This window comes from Drosophila willistoni, unplaced genomic scaffold, assembly GCF_018902025.1.
Source record: "Drosophila willistoni isolate 14030-0811.24 unplaced genomic scaffold, UCI_dwil_1.1 Seg586, whole genome shotgun sequence".
Lineage (NCBI taxonomy): Eukaryota > Metazoa > Arthropoda > Insecta > Diptera > Drosophilidae > Drosophila > Drosophila willistoni.
In genome coordinates, this window is record NW_025814504.1 from 85,377 (window position 1) to 96,256 (window position 10,880).

Below are 10,880 nucleotides of genomic sequence, written 5' to 3' on the forward strand. Positions count from 1 at the left end.
TCGAATATTGAGAAGGACCCGAATTACTTAGATTGGTACAGTGAATCGCATGAATGCAGCGAGCATCGAAAATTTATTCTAAATTTAAAAAAAAATAGCAAATGGCTGATGGAAAGTTTATGCGGTGCTTCTGAAAAGCACAAAAGCAATAGGAAAATAGAAATTTTACAGTCTTAAAAATAAAAAACGGTCGATAAGCAACAGAGTCGGTATTCTGGGAATGTCCGTCCGTCAGGGGTAATTTTTTAAAATATAGATGTGGCACTCGTAGTGCAATCCCACTTTTTCCTCCCGAGTTTCTAGGCCGTTTTTACTCACAATCAATCTTACAGTTATATTCAACATTATTTCTTTATATATTTATCACTTATTTATTACATAACTATACTCTTCTTATTCGACACAACTTGACGCCATAGAAATCTTTTCTCAATAATATCGATGGTTTGTCATCGATATCGTTGATAACCTTTAAATTATGAACCTCTGAACTGGTTCAATACAATCGACCGCTTCTCGTCTCTCGACCCATTCCCACATTCGGCCGGACTGACTTATCATTCGCCTCGAATATTGAATCGTCTGATGAATTCACTTGACCATTCCACGACTTCATATACTCTGTGACAGTTGAGGTTTTCCCAGGACCTTCGTGATCTCCTACCTTTTCTACGTCATATCGTCCATGAGACTTAAGTTTCACCACCCTATATGGTCCAAAATATTTAGCCTAAGTTTTAATCCTGAACCATATTGCGTTCGCTTAATTGCTATCAAATCACAAATTTTATACTCAACTACCTTTTTGCGTTTTTTGTTATAACTTTTACGATTTTCCTCTTGGATTCTCTCCATATTATGCTGAGCTTCCTGACGAACGTTAAAATCGTTCAACTTCCAGCTCTTCTATGGCTTCCTCTTCCAAAAGTTCTTGTAACTCAGGGAAACTACTAGTCCTCATCTCAACCCCGGTTAATAATTTTTCTACTGTTGAGTCCACAATACCTTTATCAACGAAAGATAAACGCCTCGGCCGTTCGTATACTGGGCATTCGTCACTTAATAATATTTTCATTTCGACTGGACTCTTCTTTGACGGTTGTGGTACATAACTGTGAATAAGCTGCTTGACTTCTTTGACGTCCGATTTAGTTATATGGCACAAATCTATTTCACTCTTTTCTTCTTCAGCTAATAAAAACAAACAATTCCTGTAACATACCCTTCGGAGTTTTCACTTCTTCATTGTGTACAGTTTCTTTCGCTTCTGTGTTTGGCATCACATCTTCTTCCTTAGGCTTAAAAGTAGCATTTCCCTTTGTGATAACCATATCAGCTAATTCTAAAATGTTGTTTCCAATCACTACTTCATAGTCAATATCCTCTTTTCTATAAACATGGAACGTTAAGGGCCATTGAAGACCATCAATAGTAACCTACGCTTTAAAACTACCTATAGTAGTTAGCTCACTTTTACACACTCCCAATAAACGGTTTCGTTCATCGCTTAATTCTACACCATGAAGTTTTTTGATAATATCATCTCTTATTAAACATAGGTCACATCCTGTATCTATGAGTATCTATGAGTGCCGACAGCTCAACGTTTCCACATGATATTGTTTTGAAAATAGCTTTTCCTTTTACATTGATTTCCTTTGACATTGTACTTTCGGGCATACTGATGCTTTATGCCCTATCTGATCGCATTTAAAGCACTTAATCTTTAAACACTCAAATGAGATACTTCGCCACACTTAAAGCATTTTCTCGGTTGTTTAGATATTTCCGCTTTTCTATCATCCTTCTCATTATGATTTCTGTTTCTATTTACCAGTTGATGGCGACCAAAGTAAACCTTTTGGTAAATTGTAATCTGTTCCTTCAGCTGAATGACTGTCTTTGCCTGATACAAGTTACTTTTGTTAGCTTTTGAATCAGGTATTCCTTCTATGAAATATTCTATAACACTAGCTTCATCTAAGTTTATGGAACTGCCTATTTCCCTTAGATTATAAAGGTACTCACGAAAATCTTAATTTGGGCGTTTACGTCTATTTCGCAACAATTTATGTACTTGAATTGCTGATACTTCTGAGCCGAACTCGCTTAACAAAATTCTTTTTAATGATATTCAATCAGTCACTTCTCACTCACTACGCACAAAAACTTTTGCTGCACCTTTTAATAATTGCTTCGCATAGATAAATTTCTGTAAAGAGTTCCATTGAACTGCTTCTGCATTATCTTCAAAATCCCGTAACCAATTTTCTATAGACGGTTGACCTGACCCACTGAACGAAGAAAGAGAATCCTCAATGTCGCGCAAAGTAAAATTATTTCTAACTGCAGTTGGTGCCGTAGACTGAAATGATCCCGCATCATCACTTTCGGATTCAACCTCGACTTCGTCAGCCAGCAAACTGAAATATTCGAGAAGACGATCTTGCAACGATTGCTTTCTACCAGTTATTGCCAAATTCAAACTGGCCAACTTTGCTTTGACCTCATTTACATTTAAACTTAATACTTCGTCTCTATTCATTTTATATTCGTCGTGGCTTACTCGTTACAGCTGAAATTTAAATATATTTTACAAAAGTATAATCTTACTCTATTGTTAGTAATTTAATTTTCTCTTTCTTCCAAATTTATTTACTTTACTTTGAATCAACATTAATTTACTTTACTTTTGAATCAACTTTAAGTTACTTTACTTTTATTCAAGCCAATCTTTAAATTATTAGTTATAATTTTGACATAAATTTATATTGATTTAATTTAATGATTGCATCAACTCAATTTAAATTATAACATCTTTCGTTCTGATGACATCTTTCCGATGTCTCCCTCTTGTACAAATTTTTCGCAGTGACGCCGCCAAACTTGTGAGTCTAATGCTTTCTTTCTCTTGCCGCCAATTGTTGTAGCTTCTCTTGCCGCCAATTTTTACAAGCTTCGCTTGCCGCCAATTCTCAAGAATTTCCCACTCTAGGTACAGCTGCTCACCACATAGATTCTATGTTCCAGGCCATTTGCCACATAAATCTAGCATCTCAGTGAATAGTTCCCACGACGATACTCCAACACATTTACAAAAATTACGCTATGCCAGCCTCATTGCCACGTAAATTTTTGCAAAATTTCAACGATCGTCAATCTCTTTGCGCTTTCTGCCTCTTTGTCACGTTCTCTCTATTCTGTTCGCACCTCCACACTTTTCATTCTCACTTAAACTTGGACGTTTCACTGTCTCTCTCTAACATACAAGCATTCATCAATTGGGGTGGTTTTTTACCGCTCTTTGTACATTAAGGTTAAATCAAACACAAATTTTTTTTCGAACTTGTTCTGTCTTTGGCGACTCAATTTTAATGAATTTTTCGCTTCGAACGTTTTTTTTTTAATTATTAGTGTTCTTTATTTAACAACATCTTTTAACTGCACGTAAGTTCGATGCACCATGTAAATGTACATATCTGACTTCTGACACTAATTTGTGGGGACAATTTGTGGGATTGTTAGCACAATCCCACTTTTTCCTTCCGAATTTCTAGGCCGTATTTACTCACAATCAATCGTACAGTTTTATTCAACATTATTTCTTAATACATTTATCACTTAATTATTACATAACTACACTCTTTTTATTCGAGCAACCACGAGGAACACAACCGGTCGACACAACTTGACGCCATAGAACTCTTTTCTCAATGATATCGAAGGTTTGTCATCGTTCAAGCAGGAGGAGAAAAACTGGTAGATTAAAACAAATAAAGAAAGCGCACCAAAAGGGCACGACTAAAACCAAAACAAAAGAGATACCACTCCTCAATTACTTAAAAAAATTGTTTATAGTATATTAAATAAATAAATTATATATATTAAATATAAATTTAATTAAATATATATTATTAAGTATACAAATAAAAGAAATATAATTGCAAAAAGAGTATATTAATTTTGATCAGAAGTGTGCAACGCATAGAAGGAAGCATCTCCGACCATATAAAGTATATATATTCTTGGTCAGCATGACGAGACAAAATAGCCATGTCCGTCCGTCCATCCGTCCGTCCGTCTGGATCAACGCAAACTCCTCCTAGACCGTAAGAGAGCTGAAATTTTGCATGTGGGCTTGTATATACTGCAGGGGTTGTATATCTCGGATTCAGTCGGATCGGATCACTATATCATATAGCACCCATACAAATGGCAAAGTTACGAGCAGTGACTTTTCTCATTATGTTGAGGAACCAATTGTCATTTAACTTACATTGCTATACGCAGCAAAGCAAAGACTCATGAATGATCTTGCACATCTCACAATGCTTTTGTTTTTGTATTTTCTCTTAAGTTTTCTAGAATATACTGGCGCCAGTCTGGTATGCTCTGTCTCTGTCACTCTTTATAAACCTATATGTCCTACGTAGTTGCGTAAGAATTGAAAATTTAGTAATAAGCAAGCAAACGAACGATCAAGACGTGTTCTGGCAGTGGCAGACACAGTTCAGTAACATTGAAGTAAAAATAAAGTTAAGTTCTTATGAGATATTAAACACAGTGGTTTATTGTTCATCATAATTTGGTCCTGCGAGCCGGATCGTTGGGCATTGTTTGTTTGTTACTCATTGCTTAATAATTTGTTGCAACGTGGTTGCAATTAATTGTTAACCTAAAAGTTAGTAGTCGATAGTTCTGGCCTACTATCGAATAGACAATCGCGTGCTTATTGGAAAAAGCGCGGACAAACGGTGGCGCCACTCGCCTATCGGTATCCGTTATCGATATAATTGACGAGATCGTGAGGGAACACATCTCTGGGAGAAACACGCGTCTTGAAATTTTTTCTTGACATCTCATCATGGAGGAAATGAAAATATTCATAAAGGCCAGAGGAAGATTGAAGACAACCATTACCCGCATATATGGATATGCAGAGAATCCTGCACAGGATGCCGACGTCTTCGCAATTGACACCAAATTGGAAACTTTGTCCAATGCGTGGAACGAGTTCGTGAAGTCTGGCGACGAATTGGCCAAATACGACAAACTAGAGGGTTATGTGGACCCTACCGAAGACTTCGGGATATACGAGAAGAAATATGAAATAGCAAATGCCCGCCTTAAGGCTTTACGAGCTGCCTTGGCTCCGTCAGGCAAGTTGGAAGAAATCGGCGCGGCTGGTAACGATGGTTCGCTCTTCCAAGGAATTCTGCAACAAATGCAGAATCAACAGCAACAACTACAACTCCAGATGCAGGGTCAAATGGAACACCAGCAGCGTCAAATGGAACTCCAGATGCAGAGTCAAATGGAACACCAGCAACGGCAAATGGAGCAGCAGCAACTATTGGTTGAGAGATTGCTCTCGCCACAGCAATCTTCGTCTTCGTCAGGCTCACAATCGGTTGCAACACCGGCAACAAGAGATTGTGAGTTATCGAAAATCAACATCAAGCTCTTCGGTGGAGATTACAAGGAATGGCATGCCTTTAAAGACCTGTTTGAGAGTACCATTCACGGAAAGGCAACTTTGACGAATATCCAAAAGTTTTATCACCTGAAGTGATGCGTCATAGGAGAAGCAGCGATACTCATCCAGCATTTGCCCGTAGTGGATGCAAATTACGACACTGCATGAAAATCATTGAGTGATCGATATGAAAAGCCCCGTTACTTGGTGAATTTACTGATAGACACATTCACCGCTTGCCAAAAGCTGTTGGGCAAAACTCATCATCGCTACGCGCTCTGACATGCGGAGCCAGTGATGTTATTCGGGCTTTAGACGCTTCTGGACAAACGGGCCGTGACTGCTGGCTCATATACTTGATCATTAACAAGGTTGATGAGGCTACCCGACGTGAATGGATCGACAAAAGCCAAGATATCGAAAATCCTACCATTGAAGAGTTGCTCAAGTTTTTGGACTCACGATGCGATCGCCTTGAGCTCAGTCAAGTTATCGATCATGTAGCGAGCAAACCGAGGGATGAAAAGGGAAAAAGGCAAGCACTCACCATGCTTGCCATTACAGGTAATTGTATGAAATGTCATAGTACTGAGCACATACTGTCGGCTTGTCCTCAATTCCAGAGCTTGAATGTCAAGCAACGTTACACCTTTGCGAAGGAGAAACATATGTGTTTTAATTGCTTGAGAACTGGACATGGAGTAAGCGCTTGTGGCTCGAAGTCTTCTTGCAAGTATGGCAAGCGTCGCCATCATTCTATGCTGCATTCTGAAGGCCATTCTAGGAGTCTGAGGAGTCCCCAGCGGCATCAGCGATAGCAATGATGAATGTTACCAGACCCAGTACCCCAAATGGCCAACGAAGAAGCACTCTACCTACTGCATTGGTACACGTCCGAAATTCTCAAGGAGCCTTGCTGACGTGCCGTATTTTATTGGATAGCGCCTCAGACTTGTCATTCATTTCGGAACGGTGCGTACAGACGTTGGGGCTTGCACGTTCGCCATTTCGAGTTGCCACATCGGGCATCTCAGACGTCAAGGCAGGAATAACCAGAGGTTTCTGCTCTCTCCAGATGATGTCTCGTGTGTCGAGTCATTGCATCGATATTAAAGCTCACATTTTAGGAAAGATCACCATTGGCACGTGAAAACATTGATGCTTCATCACTGTCAGTATTTAATGGATATTAAATGGCTGACCCTGACTTCAGAACTAACGCCTCAATCGACATTTTGCTGGGCAATGATTGCATTTGGTTAGTTCTCACCGGAGAGAAGTTATGCGATGGTCAAGGGCACCCTATCGCAGTTAACACCATATTTGGATGGGTAATCACATCGGTATACACTTCAAGATTGCAAACATCATCTACGTCATTGCTGACTACGATTAATATAGATGGACTACTGCAAAGATTTTGGGAACTAGAGGAAGTTCCATCACACACAACTGTAAACGAAGAGGATGAAAAGGTCGAAACGCACTTCCGGCGTACCCACAACCGCAACTCGAATGGAAGATACATAGTCGATTTGCCCTTTAAGGAACCAAACCCACAATTTGCGGATACATTTCAAGGAGCCAGATCGCGCTTTCTCGCAGTCGAGCGTCTTCTAATGAAGGACTCCAGCTTGAAGTTAAAATATACTCAGTTTATGAGAGAGTATATCCAGCTGGGTCACATGAAGGAAGTAGCTGCAGACGAAGACACAAACGTATGTAAGAAGTCATTCTATTTGCCACACCATCCAGTCATGGGCGCCAAGCTGCGGGTGGTGTTCGATGGATCATTTCAAGATCGGGATGGACGATCTCTTAACGACGCACTTCACATTGGCCCATGTATACAACGCAACCTCTTCAACGTTTGTCTGCGTTTTCGAATGCACAGATTCGTATTTTCTGCGGACATCGTCAAAATGTTCAGACAGATTTTAGTGGCCCCTGAACATCAGAATTTTCAACGAATCCTTTGGAGAGATGACCCTGAGGAACCATTGAAGCATTACAAGTTGACCACAGTCACCTATGGCACGGCATGTGCACCGTTTCTGGCAGTTAGAGTGCTGGAACAACTGACAACTGATCACGAATACGAGTTTCCAAGGGCGGGTAGGATACTTTTGGATGATTTCTACGTCGATGACGTACTGACAGGAGCCATGAACGAACAAGAACTGCTCGACATTAAGGAAAAGCTGATACTCCTTATGTCACGGGCACAATTGGAGCTAAGCAAATGGGTCTCGAATAGTAAACGAATTGCCAGCAACGAGGGAAATAAAATCGATTTCTCAAAGATGGCAGCAAAGGTGCTTGGGCTGCATTGGCGTCCTGGAGAAGACGTCCTAACATATAAGGTTTCATTATCGGAACATATGACTTGTACGAAGCGACAAGTGCTATCTGACACGGCACGCATCTTTGACCCACTCGGCATTTTGGCGCCAGTGGTGATCAAGTTTAAAATTCTGCTCCAAGAATTATGGCTGCTTAATCTGGATTGGGACTCGGAACTGCCAACGAAGCAAGCGCACTTATGGCAAACGTTCAGAACGGACATTTTCACGTTAAGGAACTTGAAGATACCACGGTTTGTAGACAATCAACCCGATGACATCGAACTGCATGGATTTTCAGATGCTTCGTTAAAGGCTTACTCTGCTGTCATTTACAACCGTGTGGCACACCTAGATGGAAGCATCGGAGTGGCACTCATTGCTGCTAAAACAAGAGTTTTACCATTAAAGCAGAAGTCGTTGCCACGATTGGAGCTTTGCGGAGCTCTACTATTGGCTCGTTTATTCCAAGCGGTAAGGTCTGGTCTGCGCCAGAAGGATGTTAAGATACACGCATGGACCGATTCTACAATCGTTGTGTCATGGCTTTCGCATCAACCCTGTAAACTTAAAACATTTGTTGCCAACCGAACGGCAGAAATACTAGAGACCATACCACGTAGCGCTTGGAGACATGTCAGCACTAAAGAGAATCCTGCAGATTGTGCATCACGAGGCATGCTAGCGAGTGACTTAATTAACTTTGATCTATGGTGGAAGGGACCATCTTGGCTGCACGACTGTACACTATACTCAGAGACAATGAATAGACCACCAACTTGCTGCTCAATTCTCAAGCCAGCAGCAGAACTTGAGTTCAAAACCAATATCTTGACAACCATTTCCAAGGATATTGAGGATTCCCCATTTGAGGTACTACTCGGAAGGACATCATCTTGGATCAGACTGGTTCGAGTGGTCGCATATGTATTCCGCTTCGTTCATCGAATCAAGCAAGTCTAAATATTCAGGACCTCTAAAGTTCGATGAAGTTACCAGAGCAAGGAAGTTTTGCCTACGACAGGCACAAAATCAATTCAATGACGATAGACAGCTGCTTTTGAGGAAGCAATCTTTGGAGCGACGATCAATTTTAAACAAACTATCTCCCTTCGTTGACGAAGATGGAATTATACGTGTGGGTGGACGTTTGGAAAGGTCGCAATTGCCTGCAGATGCCAAGCATCCAGTAGTTTTGCCGAAACAGCATCGCCTTGTGGAATTGCTGCTGAAACATGAGCATAAGGTCAATCTGCATCCAGGAGTTTCAGCAATGTTTGTAATAATTCGCCAGAAATATTGGATCATTGGCGCACGAAATCTTATTCGACGTATCACACATGAGTGTTTAAACTGTTTTAGACAGCGCCATCACACAGCAAATCAGTTTATGGCCAATTTACCGGCTGTTCGAGTGCGACAAGCCTTTCCATTTGAGCATACTGGATGCGATTATGCTGGACCTATCTTGTTGAAGGTTCACAAGGGACGAAACCCCAGGAAGGAAAAGGGCTACATTTGCCTGTTTGTATGTATGGTTACTTCAGCTCTTCATCTGGAGCTGGCCACTGATCTCAGCACCGACACATTCTTGGCGGCATTAAAACGTTTTATGGCTCGTCGTGGGAAATGCTCCCAAATGTATAGCGACAACGGACGCAACTTTGTCGGTGCAAAACGTGCACTAGAAATGGTACAGCTTCTCGCTTCACGCGAGCACAATGATGTCGTTTCAAAAGCCCTTGCGGATCAAGGCATCAACTGGAATTTTATTCCTCCATATTCACCACACTGGGGTGGTAAGTGGGAGTCGGCAGTACGCTCGGTTAAGCTGCATTTGCGACGTGTAATAGGAACGAACGTCCTCACCTTTGAGCAGATGCACACACTGCTTTCGCAAATAGAATCTGTCGTTAATTCGCGACCATTGTGCACAGGATCGGATACTGAAATTGCCTACCTGTCACCGGCACAGTTCTTAATTGGCAGAACATATACAGCAGTTCCTGAAGACAGCTATTAGCAGATTCCGACCAATCGATTGAGCTACTGGCAGCATGTTCAAGCAATGCTTCAAGGATTTTGGAAACGTTGGCATCAAGAATACTTGACATCGCTACAACAGCGCCCGAAATGGACCACCAAGTTACCAAACATTGCGATCGGTAATCTTGTACTGATCAAGGACTCTAACGCGCCTCCATCGGCATGGCTCTTAGGACGGGTAACTCAGCTGTTCACAGGAGCTGATGGCCTCGTCTGAGCGGTTCAGGTTCTCACCAAATCAGGACAAGTCACTCGCCCTATCACAAAGATTGCAGCCCTACCGGGTTGAGAAACGGAGTTTCAGGGGGGGGCGGGATGTTGAGGAACCAATTGTCATTTAACTTACATTGCTATACGCAGCAAGGCAAGGACTCATGAATGATCTTGCACATCTCACAATGCTTTTGTTTTTGTATTTTCTCTTAAGTTTTCTAGAATATACTGGCGCCAGTCTGGTATGCTCTGTCTCTGTCACTCTTTATAAACCTATATGTCCTACGTAGTTGCGTAAGAATTGAAAATTTAGTAATAAGCAAGCAAACGAACGATCAAGATGTGTTCTGGCAGTGGCAGACACAGTTCAGTAACATTGAAGTAAAAATAAAGTTAAGTTCTTATGAGATATTAAACACAGTGGTTTATTGTTCATCACATTAACTTCATTATTTTCTGAGCTATTATATAATTTAATCTTGGTGAGTTAATTACACATATAAACGACTATGCCAAATTGGATCAAGAACGGGTGACTATATCATATAGGTCCCGTAGGAACGATCTTTCGAAAACAGTGACTTTTTTGAATAACTTCGTTACTTTTAACGCGATTGCTTTCAAATTAAATATTCAAATTAAATATTAACAGATATAATGACTGTGCCGAATTTGATAAATATCGGGTGACTATATCATATAGCTCCCATAGGAACGATCGGTAGAAAACAGTGACTTTGATCAATATCTTCGTTATTTCTTATGCTAAGATTGTAGGCCGTTCTTTCGCAAACTTTAGCCTT